The sequence below is a fragment of the Trachemys scripta genome, chromosome 1 (genome assembly GCF_013100865.1).
Source record: "Trachemys scripta elegans isolate TJP31775 chromosome 1, CAS_Tse_1.0, whole genome shotgun sequence".
Lineage (NCBI taxonomy): Eukaryota > Metazoa > Chordata > Testudines > Emydidae > Trachemys > Trachemys scripta.
This window is the reverse complement of record NC_048298.1, coordinates 205894598-205909315: the sequence shown is the minus strand read 5'-3', so window position 1 is coordinate 205909315 and position 14718 is coordinate 205894598.

The following is a 14718-nucleotide window of genomic DNA, read 5'->3' as shown; positions in this document are numbered from 1 at the left end:
TCCCCAAAAACAACAAGGAGTCCGGTGGCACCTTAAAGACTAACAGATTTATTTGGGCATAAGCTTTTGTGGGTAAAAAACCTCACTTCTGGCAATGTGCCACTGGACCCTTGTTGTTTTCATCTATTATATGTCAGAGATATGATCAGGTTTCCACTGCTGGCAGCCCATCAGACTGGTGTGAGGGGATCCCAGCTTCTGGAGGTGTTTTAAGCCTTTGGAGTCTGAACAGAGTCCAGGCACTGTCCTGGTCTTGTGGTCCTATGCACACTCTTCCAGTGCAGACCATCTGTTTAGCACTCCCTGCTGAGATCTCTGCCCTTTTGGTCCCAGGCCCAGCCCTGGAACCAATGCTGACTCTTCTGACTAACTCTGTAGCTTAAACACGCCCTCTCCCAGAATCCCACTGAAGGTGTGAACCTTCTGAGTTATCTCCTCAAGAGGCCACGTGGTAGACATAACATATAGCAAACACGGACACTTCCTATGAAGTTCTACCACACTGTTGCTCTTTAATCACATGACAAATACATATCTGTACAAAAATAATACACCCTGAACACATTTCCATGCCACAGTTTCCTCACTACTCCAAGGCATTCTTTGTTTGGGGTCAGGTCAACTGGGGCCACCCAGGCCCATCTGCTGCAGAACATGCCTTGAGTTCTGAAACATGGAGGCTTCTCCCTACCTTATCCCTTCTCTCCTTGACTGGGCTGTGCCCTTCCTCTCACCTGCCCAAACTTCCTGTGTGTTTCCCTCCCTCTGTGAATCCTTATTTAAAACTGGCTTCCTTTGTTCTGCTACTGGTAAATTTCACTCTACACATCCCTCCTTCCCTCTAAAAAGGAAGGGTAAAACTGGTTTTCCAGTGATGCTGTTATTATTTTGTTCTCCCCAGGTAAGACCTGTTCAAGTGCTGATAGCCTTTAATTATTCATAAGGTTAAGATTTTGTTATTTTTAGTAAAAGACATGGACAGGTCACGGGCAATAAACAAAAATTCATGGGATCCTGTGACCTGTCTGTGATTTTTACTAAAAATTAACGGGGGGAGGGGTCTGTAGGGAGGAATGACAGCTGGATCCCCATGTGGGGGAATGATGGCCCGAGGCCCCCAGGGATTGGAGAGGGCACTGCGCTGACAGCAGCCACAGAGGGGTGGAGGTGTACAGTTGACAATTGTCCCTGCTACGGCAGAGACATATTTTCAGGCTTGTAAACCCTGGTTGATACACAGATCTAGAGGCATTCCATAATATAGCAATTTGCATAGCAACAACGTCATAATATCCATCAAAATTCCTAAGTTGTACAATATGGACTCCCCCTAATCATCACAACATGATGCTTCAAATCTCTTCCTCCTTTGTCCCCCCGGGACTGGGGGCTCCAAAGACAGCAGCCTTTTTCGGGACCACTTCTTCTTGTCCCAAACAGATAGATGGGGACTTGCCAGCAGGGATAAAGAATGGGTGGAATCTTGGCTCTCTCCCTCGCACCAAACCAGCCAGTGCAGCTGCAGTTGTGCAGAGGGGAAATAATTTATCAGGTAGATTGCTGGTGCCTTGTACTTCCACCTTGGAACAAGGTGTTAGGGGGCTTTCCCTTCATGCAGACAGAAAGCAGAAGATCAGAAGTCCGAAGTGCAGGCAATGTGATGTTTATTGGGGTTAGTTTCAAGCAAATATATCCATAGTCTACACGCCAGCAGTTTCTTTCCCAGTGTTCCATTCCCAGCTCTGATGCCACAGAGCAGGGATCGGCAACCTTTGGCACGTGGCATGCCAGGGTAAGCCCCCTGGCGGGCTGGGTCACATCCGCAGGTTTGGCTGATTGCGGCTCCCACTGGCCGCGGTTCGCTGCTCCAGGCCAATGGGGGTGGCAGGAAGTGGCGGCCAGCACATCCCTCGGCCCGCGCCGCCTCCCTCAGCCCCCATTGGCCTGGAGCGGTGAACTATGGCCAGTGGGAGCTGCAATCGGCCAAACCTGCGGACGTGGCAGGTAAACAAACCAGCCTGGCCCACCAGGGGTCTCACCCTGGCAGGCCGTGTGCCAAAGGTTGCTGATCCCTGCCACAGAGCCTGTACCTGTGTCCCTTTACCCAGCTCTGATGCTGCAGAGCCTTTGCCTGTATACCCGTTCCCTATTCCTACCTCCTTATCAGCTCTAAATATACCTGCAGAGCACACCCCTGATCCTATACCTTACAACTTATGGCCATGTTCTGTTCTGGGCAGTCTTGAGTCTCAGGTCTTAGTACCATCTCTTTTGTATCCCATGGGAGGATTAAGGAGTGAGGTTGTGTACCGGCCAAAGCCAGGCTTTTCTTTGGCATTTAGTGTGTCTTATGCCTTCCTCCCATCCCTCCTTGGCCCTCCTGACTGGTTGTTTGACCTTAGCTTGAGAGAGGAGCCAGGCAGTCTTCCAGTGTATGCTCATATATTACACTCCCACCATAGCCTGTAATACTTTAGTTCTATCTCTTATCTCTTTTCATCCCCATCTGCTTGTGGGCAGATGTAACACACAGTGTTTGTTCTTTGTTCACACATATTAATACGGATATAAAAGTATCAAAAAGTCAAACCCAAAATTTTATCCGAGGCTGACAAACAGCCTGTATACTAACACAAGGGTGAGGCATCAAGGACCACTCTGTAACTCTGAATTCCTGGTCTGCTCCTGGGACAACACTACTGTACATTGCTTTCACTCAGCTTGTGGCAAAGCCAAAATTTAGCTCTAAAACTGAGGCGATAATCAGAATTCTATTCTGCTTTCTATGTTTTCTGATCCAAAAACCTCATGATAATTTTTAATACTTAAATCTCTAATTATTATTAGGGTATTATCTACTATTTAAAAAGGATTACTTTGGCAAACATTCAAATAAAGAAAAACAAAAATATTCAACACATTCACTTGTAGTCCATCAGTAGATGCTTTTCTACACATGACCCTTGTCCTCAAAAGAAAGTTTCTAATGTACTGCATTAAGCTCAAAAGAAAGTTTTGTCCTCAAAATAAAGTTTCTAATGTACTGCATTAAGCTAAGTGACCAGTAGGTGTCAAAGTTGTTCTACAAAAAGTGAACATAGACCATCATTTATCTAGCAGTCAAAATGTTACTTCTGAATAGAGGCAATTTTATATGCAGTGTAGTTATAGCCGTGTTGGTCCGAGGATATCAGAGACAAGGTGGATGAGGTGATATCTTTTATTGGACCAACTTCTGTTGGTGAGAGAGGGACAAGCTTTCAGGCTTACACAGAGCTCTTCCTCAGTCTGGGAAACGCACTCTTCAACTCTGTAAAGTTCATTTAGTTGTTTTCTTAACTATGTGGCATCTATAGGCTGTGGCCACAGATCTATGCCTTTCATGTTGCTTTTGAATTGTGTACGGAGATCAGGATGACTTTGTTTACATTGTTCAGGTAAATGACTTAGTGTCATGATTAATGAGAAAGAGAGTGCATAATTGCAATCAAATGGATTCAGCGCTTATTTCAATGATTAATGAGATCAACAAATTGTATGTAGGTCATCTCCATTTCAGACGAACACTTTGTCTGGGAGGACTTTGCACCAAGAAACACAAAGGAGGAAAAAAAAACAATCAGGGGATGTAAACCCCTGCTAAATGGAAGACTCTGCCACAAACTCCCACACACTGAAACTGTCAACAGTGGCACTGCTCTAGCTGTTATTTTCATTTACTGTTTAAGTACATTAAACATCAAAGGAACCTTGGTAAATGTCATCACTACAATGACAAATCCAAACAAAATTATTAAGGAGGGTCAATTAGATTGTGATGTAAAGCAGAAAATAACGGTGAGTCAAAGCAGAAAGTCAAAGTGAGTTACAGAGGACTGAAGACATGGCAAAATACGGGATTACAGCCTGACATGTCATGTTGCAGTATCTAGATTGAATGCAAATACTATGCTCTTATACGTTAAACCTAGGTATATTATTTGTTCAGTCACTAGAGGCCAAATTTTCAGTCTTTGCTATGTGCTTATTCAAACCCCTTGTTTGGCTAAGCACAGAAGTTGGGTAGTTAAATACACAGTTGCCTGATTTGTATGCACACAAATGCCCATTAGAGTGCACAAATGGGAGGTTTGCTTGTGCAAATAAAAACGAGAATGTTATGAGCTTGGTTAAACCTTATTATGGGTTGAGTTAAAACCACATTGAAGTTGACGTGTGAATGTGCCCTTCGCTTAAGATAGCTGTGGGACGGTTAAGAGGCTACACCTAACACAAAGCCTAATAGAGCCCACCCAGGAGTTTGGATTGTGTGGGCAGAAGGGCTAAGAAGTATCATAGTGATTCCATGCATCTCTCATAGAAGGGCTTCAATTTAAAAAAATACTGTATTGGCTCCAATCTTGGAAACATGCATATGTGTAACTTCACTGAACTTCATTGGAACTACTCATGTGAACAAAGTAACTGTTTGCAGGATCGGGGTCATAGGGAGTACAATGAAAGAAATAGGCTATTTTATCTATTGAATCTAACTAACAATTTGAAGAGTTGAGATGCTTTGCCAAAATGACCTCAAACCTCTTTGGTTGAGCGACTGGGTCATAAATCTTCTGAGCACATGCTCTCTTATGAGTTTTCTGGTACTTTCTTGTTTCTTTCAAGTTGGAAGTATGGGGAAAATACCTTTTCTTGTGCTATTCCCACTTCCATTTGAAACTAGAAAAGGAAGAGTCTCATTCAACTTAAAAGTTAACCAACATTTATTGAACCTCAAGATTTCAGTGGAGGTTTGACTTAGTTCTTATTTTATCTGACCTAACTGTGCATCCCTGCTACCAAGTGGCCATTTTCCGCTGTAAGGGATGTAGGAGTTGAAAGTGCTCAGCGTCTGGAGGAGTCAGAGATAGATGCTTCATCAAGAGCACTTTGGGATTGCAAGAGTAGGGTGGGGGACAGAGCAGAATCCTTGGTGGTATTTTAAATATTATTGTTCTGTTGCAGCTAAGTGTGTGTCCTATATATTTTTACATATTGTAGGTGGGTGCTTTCTTTGGCTAGCACCTTTATCTAGATTGACTTTCCATATTCTCTTGAAGCCAGTGTTATGTGTGTTCATCAAAGCAATCTTTAAAGTAAATTATCTTTCCTTTTCGGTCCATCATTGGTATTTCACATCTATCTAAATGAGAAGGAACAAAGTCATGATAGAACCTTGCTTTTCCTATTTCCAGACAACCTTAGAACTTTTCCCAAAGGACCTAACTATATTTTTAGCATTAAGTTCAGACTGGAAAAGGCCCCACTGTTCCTAAAATATGCAGCACACAAAGATTATTCCTATCTCCTCACCCCCCCCCCTGCTCAAATCCGTTTAGCTTACAGTTCGTGTCTGGGCTTTTCTTATCTCTTTTTTCCAATCTCCACATGAAAGATCATCCAGGACAAAAAGAGAATAAGAGTTGTACCAAGTGAAGGTGACTCTTGATTACTTGAAATTTCAGGTGAATGATTTATCTCTTACAACACAGCCTCTGTGGGCTTTAAAAACAATAGCAGTGGCTTTGCAGTTTAACCTTTAACTATTGTGATGCTGCTTTGAACACTTCATAAAAGTTATTTTTCTTGAAGCACAGAGAGAAGGGGCTCAATTGGGATAGGAGCATAGATCTGAACAACATCAAGATGAATTTGGCACTGGAAAAATACTGCCAATAGAAAGCATATAATTGAAACCATTTCACTAATTCTAAAAAGATACTGTGTGCATTACATGAACCACAACGTTGCGCTCATATAGCACCTTTCATCTCGTAACACCAAACAAAAAAATTAAATAAGGCTTAAAACATTTTAGCATGTCCATTTTTACAAATGGGTAATCTAACACACAAAGTTAACACGTACATTTTCAAAAATCAGCATGGGGCAAATCCCTTGGCTGGCCATCTAGGGAGAGAAGTGTGAGCTAGCTAGCCTGGAGATTTTCAAAGCTGAAGGTTATCTGTTCAAGCTGGCAAAGTATCCATAAAGGAGTGTAGCTGGAAGAAAAAGTCAACTTAAAACCTGAAGAGCAGTAATTATCCTGTATACTTTTTTTTTTGGCTAAGGAAATATCCACTGTACCAAAGCTAGCTACTTATTAGCCTTGTTTAACAGATTGGGAAACTGAGACATAGTGAGATTTTGGATTTTTCTTTTAGTGTCTCGGTTCCATGGAAAAACCAGTTAGTATGAAAGGGCATTGAAGGGGCTGGCAGTTCCTAAACTATGTAATACTAGAGGCTCAGCATCAAGATAATCCGATACAAAGGAAAGATAAGAAGAGCCACAGGAGGCCAATGTGGCTGCACAACGAGCTTTTTAGCTATCTAAAAACCAAAAGGGATAAACAGAGGAAATGGAAGGAGGGGCAAGTCACCAAGGAACTATACATGGGAATAGCATGAGTGTGTAGGGACAAAATCGGGAAAGTTAAGGCAAAGAATGAATTACAGCTGGCAAGGAATGTTAGAGACAACAAGAAGAGGCTCAGACAAAAAAGAAAGATCACAGATGGCATGGGTTCACTGCTCAATGGAGAAGGTGAGTTGGTAACAGAAGATAAGAAGGTAGAACTGCTACCTTGCTTCGGTGTACTCACAAAAAATAATGTGACCGGATGACTTGCAAAGTTACTATAGACAATAAAAGAGGAAGGGATGCAGATCAGGATAAATAAAGAACATGTCAGAGATCTTCTGACCAATTTGAATGAATTCAAGTCAGCGGGGGCTGAAGGAATTAGCTGACCACTGACAATAATATTTGCAAACTCCTGGATGACAGGGGAGGTCTTGGAAGACTGGAGAAGGACTAACATACTGCCCATCTTTAAAAAGGGGGAAATGGAGGAGCCGGGGAACTATAGATCAGTCAGCCAGACCTCGGTACCTGGGAAGCTACTAGAGCAATGTATAAAACATTCAATTTGCGAATAGCTGGAGGATGAAGGGATAATCACTAGCAGCCAGCATGGATTTACTAAGAACAAATCATGCCAAACCAGCTTGATTTCCTTCTTTGACAGGGTAACTGGTTTGGTGGATAGGGGGAATGCAGTGGATGTAATATATCTGGCTTTCAGCAAGGCTTTTGATGCAGTCCCACATGGCACTCTAATGAGTAAGCTGGAGAAATGCGGGCTTGGCAGAATTATCATTACGCGGATACATAATTGGTGAAACAACCACAAAGAAAGAGTAACTATAAATGGAATGATGTCAGATTGGAGGGAGGTCTTACGTGGGGGACACCATTGTTTAACATCTTTATTAATGACTTAGATGTAGGAATAGAAAGCATACTGATCAAATTTGCAGATGACATGAAGTTGGGGGGAGGGTTGCTAATGCTCTGGAGGATAGTGCTAATATTCAAAGGGATCTTGGTTAATTGGAGAATGGGGCTATAGACAAGAAAATGTAATTCAACAAAGACAAATATAAGGTGCTACAAGTAGTGAATTAAAACCAAATGCAAAATACAGAATGGGGGATAACTGGCTAGGCAGCAGCACTGCTGAGAAGGATCTAGGAGTTGTGGTGGATCACAACCTCAACATGAATCATCAATGAGATGCTGTTGTGAAAAAAGCAAATGCAAGTTTAGTTTGCATTAACAGACATAGCATGTAAATCATGGAAGGTGATAGTACCGCACTACTCGGTGTTGGTTAGGCCTCAGCTGGATTACTGTGTCCAATTTTGGTCACCAATATACAGAAAGGATGAAGAGAAGCTGGAAATGATCCAGCAACAAAGAAGATCAAAGGAATGGAATGCAAGCTATATGAGCAAAGGTTGAAAGAACTGGGTATGTTTAGTTTGAAAAAGAGGAGATTAAAAGGAGATACGATAATGGTCTTCAAATACTTGAAAGACTGCCATAAAAAAGATGGAGAAAAGTTGTTCTCTCTTGCCACAGAGGGCAAGACAAGAAGCAATGGATTCAAACTACAGCATAGCAGATTTGGGGAAGAACTTCCTAGCTGTAAGAACTGTAGGACAATGGAACAGAATGCCTAGGGAGCTTGTGGAAACTCCTTCACTGGAGGTTTTCAAAAGGAGGCTGGATAGGCATGTGTCTTGGCTGGTTTAGACCCAATAAATCCTGCATCTTGGCAGGAGGTTAGATTAGACGACCTTTGTGATGCCTTTGAACCCTATGGTTCTATACTTCTAAAGCATATGGTACTCAGGCCCATAATCTAGGTCACCTGATTTCCATCCCAGTTTGCCCTAGAGTGAGTGACGAAGGTGAGAACATGTAACATTACCCAGCACTCTCCAGACCAACCTTAACCTCTGATCCCAGAGGCTCTTGCCCCATACTGACAGTGATGTTATGTGCAGGAAATGGCTTGAATACAGTGCATTGTCACTGTGTTCTCTATATTTACCTTAATTGGTGAATCTTGGATGCTTAAAGGTATTTTTCCAGGCTGCCAAAGCTGGCTTTTGCATGGAACCATGACGATGCCTTCCTAGCATAGGCCTACAGGCAAAGTAGAGCCCCTCTGGGAAATGCCTTTCTCCCATTGATTTCCTAACACACTGTTTCCCAACCCCCACAAAGTGACTCTGTTCAATTGTTAATTAGATAACATGAGCATTTTTTTCTTCACCTGGCAAACCCTGTTCCAATTTATCAGGAATCCACTGCTCTGGATTGTGTAAGGTTAGTTAGGATCCACAAGCCGTTGCCTGGCAAGGGGATATGGAGAAGAGGTAGGTAGAGTTGCCCAGGGGAAAAAACTTTATTTTGGCCTTAATCTTGGACCAGTCCAAACTGATGTGGACCTTCCACTTTTGTAACAAGAATAGGAAAAGATGCACAAATGTCATTATTTAAGGTCAGGGCACAGCACAGTTGAGTTAGGGTTAACATGAGAGTTATAACATGAGGTAACTGTGCTGTGAAGAAACATTCTCAAAGTGCCATCACATCCTGTGACACCCCCTAAGGGAGTCTATTTGAAAATTCACCTGCATGTGGTTTTCTCAAGATTAGACAGAGAGACCACAAGAATGTCAGGACTACAGGCCATGAATCTGGACTCCTAGTCCCTTACTCTATCCATTAGATCCCACTGCTCTGGCAGATGATACCATGGAGTCACTACGGCATCTCTATAATTTGAAAAAGTTCCCATTGAAGTAAAGAAGGCTAAGTGTTTGAGGGAGATACAGACATTTTAGACAAAATAAATGGACTGAAGGATAAGATTGCTCAGCAGAGTGGTCGAGTTGTGATTAATTTTAAGGGATTCCTCTTTTTGGATGCTATCCTACCATTTCTTTTTCATTTACTGCACTTACTCCTTATCTTTAAAAGGCATCAGTATGACTATTTTATGCCTGATCATGTTAATTTACTTTAAGTACAGTACAATAGCATTTTATTACTTGCACAATTCCCTAAACAATTGCATTTTTCTTTGTCACACTTTTTTTTCCAAGTAAAACTGCCTGAGCAGTGATTATTGGGTACATTAGCATCATTCACAAGCTCATTTTGTACTTTACAACATCAGATGTTGTTTGACTAACAAAACTTCTCTGATGTTGTTGTTGGATGTGGGAGGAAGAGAGAAGATTAGTGAATTTTCATAATAAGAATGCTGCACACATTTTTGCCTGTCAGTTTTATATATGTTGATTAAACCTGTAGACACAGATCTATTTCTGACTGTGATTTCACCAGTGTGCCACAACTTCCCACTCCGTCTAATGAATAAGCACAGAGGGAATAATCACCCTGTTGGGTTCAAATCTTATTTAACAAAACAAAAAAAGTTGGTGACAGTGATTTGTTTATGTAATTCCTGGGGGAGGGAAGAAGAAGAAGGTAAAAAGAAACTATATAAATAAATGGTAAAAACTGTGTCATAATAGGCCTGATTTGTTTTTAACCCCCATTTTTATTGGTGCAGTTTTGTGCCTACAGTTAATATGGGGTGCAAACACTAGCATTTAATATAATAGCATTTTGGGTTGCTGTTTACTGTGGACATGAAATTGCAGTTGCAAAAATGAAGGTCCCTTTAAAAATTTGGCCTAGCATGGTTTGCAAATGGTAAGGCAAAACATATAAAAAAATAGAGAGGTGAAAAGCAAATAAATGTGTGATCTGGGAAGATAACTTAGGATGTATTTCTCTGGTCTTCCTCCCTCCAAATATATCCTTGGTTGTTGAACACTAATTTCTAACTCCAACAAACACGAACAAACCTGTACAACAAAAAGATGCATATTAGTAATCCGAGTTATATGTGCCAAAGGCTCTACTGCATTTTTCTTGATTCATTCAGTTATGACAGGGTAAGTTATAAAGGAAGGTAACAAATTGTTCATTAAAGTTTAATGCTTATTCATTAAAGATTAGTAAGGGCAAGAATCTCAGCTGGTATAAATTACCATTAACTTCAATGGAGTTCTGATAATTTACACCAGCTGAGGATCTGGCCCAAGATGTGTAAGATAGAGCTTGTTAACAAGATATGGGTAATTAGATGAAAACTACTTATGATCTGCTGCTGCCATGTGCAACCTGTTACAATCTGTTATGGCCTTGAACCCCCACATCCCCACCTCCTGCTAAGGTTCAGACAGTTGATCTGTCTGTAAAAGTTGGAAATTAAATACCCAAACTAGTACAATTAACTATTTTTGGTGTACAGAGCAAATCAGGAACAACTCTTATGCTCCACTTTATGTTAAATAGAGACTATTGGACCTAGAGAATATAGCTGCAGTTTTGTATTTCAATTCCTGTCATGGGTTAGTGGCCTAATCTTCAGAAGCAATGAGCATGCAAGTTTTGCAAAGTTGGCAAAATATTATTTGCTTATTGGTAAAACACAACAACTATTTCACTTCCTTTTTTCCCCAATAACTGTGCTGTATCAAAAATGGCTGAGCTTTGAAATATTAAATTTTGCTTAAACATCATTTGTGCTGAGACCGAGGCCTGGACATTTTCAGTCCCAAAGCAAGTAGAAAGCATGTGAAAATGGGGAATTATAATGGAAATATTGGTCATACTTAATAAGTTTCTTTTTATAAATGTTTAATAAAGGATTAATACATGATTAAGAGATGTTTTAATGTTTAACTAAATGTTATGGCATTCAACAACTCAATAGATGTTTATAACCATGGTTTGTAACCTTCTACTGATGTTTTTAAAAACAGCTATAACATAGATTCATGTCTGTAATGTTCTTATAGTACTCAATAATGTAGTATTGATTTATTTATAACGATTCTTTTACAATGTATAACTAATTGATTAACTCTTAGTAATAATAGTAATACAAATTAATGATACAATTAATAAATTACTAACAGATGTTATAAGCATGTTAGAGACACGAGTCTGTTCTACAGATGTTTATAAGCAAATCAGTCTGAGGTGTTAGAGATGTTTATAAACCACGGTTCTAGATACCTGTTGGATGCCATAACAGTGGGTTAAACATTTATTAAAACATTTATTAATTGTTTATTTACCAAATGGAACCTCAGTACAAAGTGTGACTGAAATCTATCTATTTTTATCTAAAAAACAAGTTCACATCAAAGGACACCCATCCAGAGTTCTGAGTGCACTTGACATACATTTAAAAAGAAAAAAATACATGAACAATCGAAAGCTGCTGCACTTCTCGGTCTTAGCTACAGCACTCATTACCCACCAATGCTACAATACAAGTGTCATAATTTTAGTAAAACCTGACAACAGTTGCTTATGATCTTAATATCCTTGAGCCTCAGTGAAGGGGCAGCAGAGTCATAACAGAACTATGGCCTTTAGCTGTAAATTAAGGAGGGGGAAAAGTGTGTATCCTGACTACAAATTGGATTTATATTAATACTGTTGAAAACAGTATGCTTGTTGGGCTGGATTCTGACTGGTTCATTTACATAATATTTTAATAGTCTATTCAAATATAAACCTATTTAACCCCCACATTTCCTCACACCATGTCTCTCACAGAAAACATACCATTTGCAGGGCCGGCTCCAGGCACCAGCTGACCAAGCATGTGCTTGGGGCGGCACCTTAGAAGGGGCGGCCAATGTTGGGGTGGCGGGGGGCGCTCGCGGTGTTTCTGTTTTTTTGTTTCAGCCGGGCAGCGCGGCGCTCAGAGGGGCGGGGGTTTGGCCGGCCCGGTGCGGTGCTCCGGGGGTTTGGGCGGCCTGGTGTGGTGCTCTGGGTGGGGGTTTGGCTGGCCCGGCGCGGCCCGGTGCTGGGGGGGGGGGCAGGGGGGGTCGGCGGCGCTTTTCTTTTTTGCCTGGGGCGGCAAAAAAGTTAGAGCCGGCCCTGACCATTTGTTTCCTATTACTGTCTTTTAGTTTTCTTCCTAAGCTGAACAAGTACAAACACTTAACAATTAATTACCCCTGCCTACAGTATACATATTATAACCTAAGGCCATTGCATGCAATATGATTACTAACAAGGACATTATTATGGCTATTGGGTAGGGTCTTATGTACACTAGGAGACAAGGTGCTCTTTTCAAATAGTCCAGCTAGCTTTACTTGTTGAAAACCTCACTTAACAACAATGTAGACACGATTTAACACATTTAGCTCAGTTTTAACAGTTCAGGGTACAGCATAGGCTAGGACCAAACATTATTTACAGTTCCAAAACTTACAAAGGCACTAAACAATTGCTCTGCTGGAGTATTTACAAGAGATCCTGATAGGTTATTGATTAGAACTGGATGGATTTTCCCAATTGTGGGACATTCTGCTATTTCAAAATGTTTTCCATTCTGAAATGAAAACAAACAACCCCTCCCAAAATATCCCCCCCAAAATTTGAAATTTTCTATGAAATAAAATCTCTCTACCTAAAACTATTTGTTTTAGGTCAATCAAACATTTGGTTTTCATAAAACTGAAATGTTTTGTTCTGATTTTGATTTGTTTCATCAAATATTTTAAAATTTGAACTAAAAAGTCAGTTTGAAATGGAAAATTGAAATGATATATTCTGAAGAGGTCAAAATGGAATGTTGGTCAAACTAGGAAATCAAGTCCAACAATTGTGCTATCTATATAATTTGGGTTTAATTGTATTAGTGTGCTATGTTTAGTAGTCATCTGTTTTGGGAGAATACCTACTTTTGTTTTCTTAATTGCCAAAGGGCCAGTTCATCTCAGGATCTTTATCTGAGGATAAAGAGCATTTTCTTTGGTTATCGTTAATTAAAAAAAAATGCAGGTGTATAAAAAAGCCCTCCAGTGATTTTTGAACCTCTTTGTGGTGTTGGTCATATATCTTAAAGGCTAAACAATCTTCTCCCACATCTAAGGCTGCGCAGTCTTTAAATGTGAATGATCGTATATTTGTACAAAATACATCTCACACACCCAGTTCTCTGGATAGAAACAAAGGAAATAATTAATTGCAAATTACATGGTGATGGCAATTCATGTAGAGAATTGGGCTGAATTCTTTCACTCTTCACAGATCTCCATCCCACAGTGCCCTCTTCTGAGATATAGTGGGACTTATGGGAAAGTTTTTAAAATGATTGAAAGACTCAGAAGTTTTCAAAAGCTTTTCTCTAAGATCCTGTTGCTTTTCAGTGATCTCTGTCATGGGGTTACTCACTGCTTATTGGGGGCCCTCTCTAGTTATACATAGACACAGTGGCTGATTTCAGCCTAGGCCCTGTGCAACCTGAGGGCATCCTTGCTCTCATCATGCTGCTTAAACCTTCTCACTGTCTCTCATTTACTTGGACACGGTCTCCTGTCTTGGCCTCCTGACTTTTTTCTATTGTGTGTGTCTAATTCTTACTAGTTTCCTCCCTTAAGCCCTGGTTTGCCTCTCCATTTACTGTTCTGTAACTAGAGAGGCAGCTACTCCTCTGAAACCATCATGCTGCTTTTGCTGGGTTCTCTCACAGCTCTAACACCAGCTCACTCAAAGAATACTTCAGCCACATGTAGTGAGGGGACAATAATACAATCTGTTCCAGAGCAATCTCAGCCTTCCTCTACCTGGATCTCATTGGTCCAATCTAGAAACCAGGACAAAAATGCCTGAGAAGAGTTTATAATTGTCAGTGAGGAGAGTCTAGAGCAGGGGTTCTCAAACGGGGGGTCGGGACCCCTCAGGGGGTTGCGAGGTTATTACATGGGGGGTCACGAGCTGTCAGCCTCCACCCCAAACCCCGCTTTGCATCCTGCATTTATAATGGTGTTAAATATATGTAAAAGTGTTTTTAATTTATAAGGGGGGGTCACACTCAGAGGCTTGCTATGTGAAAGGGGTCACCAGTACAAAAGTTTGATAACCACTGGTCTAAAGTAGTTTCTCCACCAAAGACACCAGAGAGAAATAGTAGGTCATCAATCCCATCCTTCCCCCAAAGGAAGGGGACATGTGGAGGGGAATTATGTGGGAACAAAAAGCCACATAGCCTGGTGAAGTATCTTCTAGGTTCAGAAAGTTTAGATAAGTCTGAAACTTCTGATGCTCCCTCATCACTATATTTATATACATGTGTATCTTTTCTTATGCTGAGGCTGGTCTATAGCACCGTTTTGCATATAATTTTGCTATGTTTAACCTGGGGTTTGCATGACATCATGTTTCCCTTGTAGTCATAGTGTTCAGGTCATGACACTTAGTGATGCTTTGGGCACACTGGTGGGA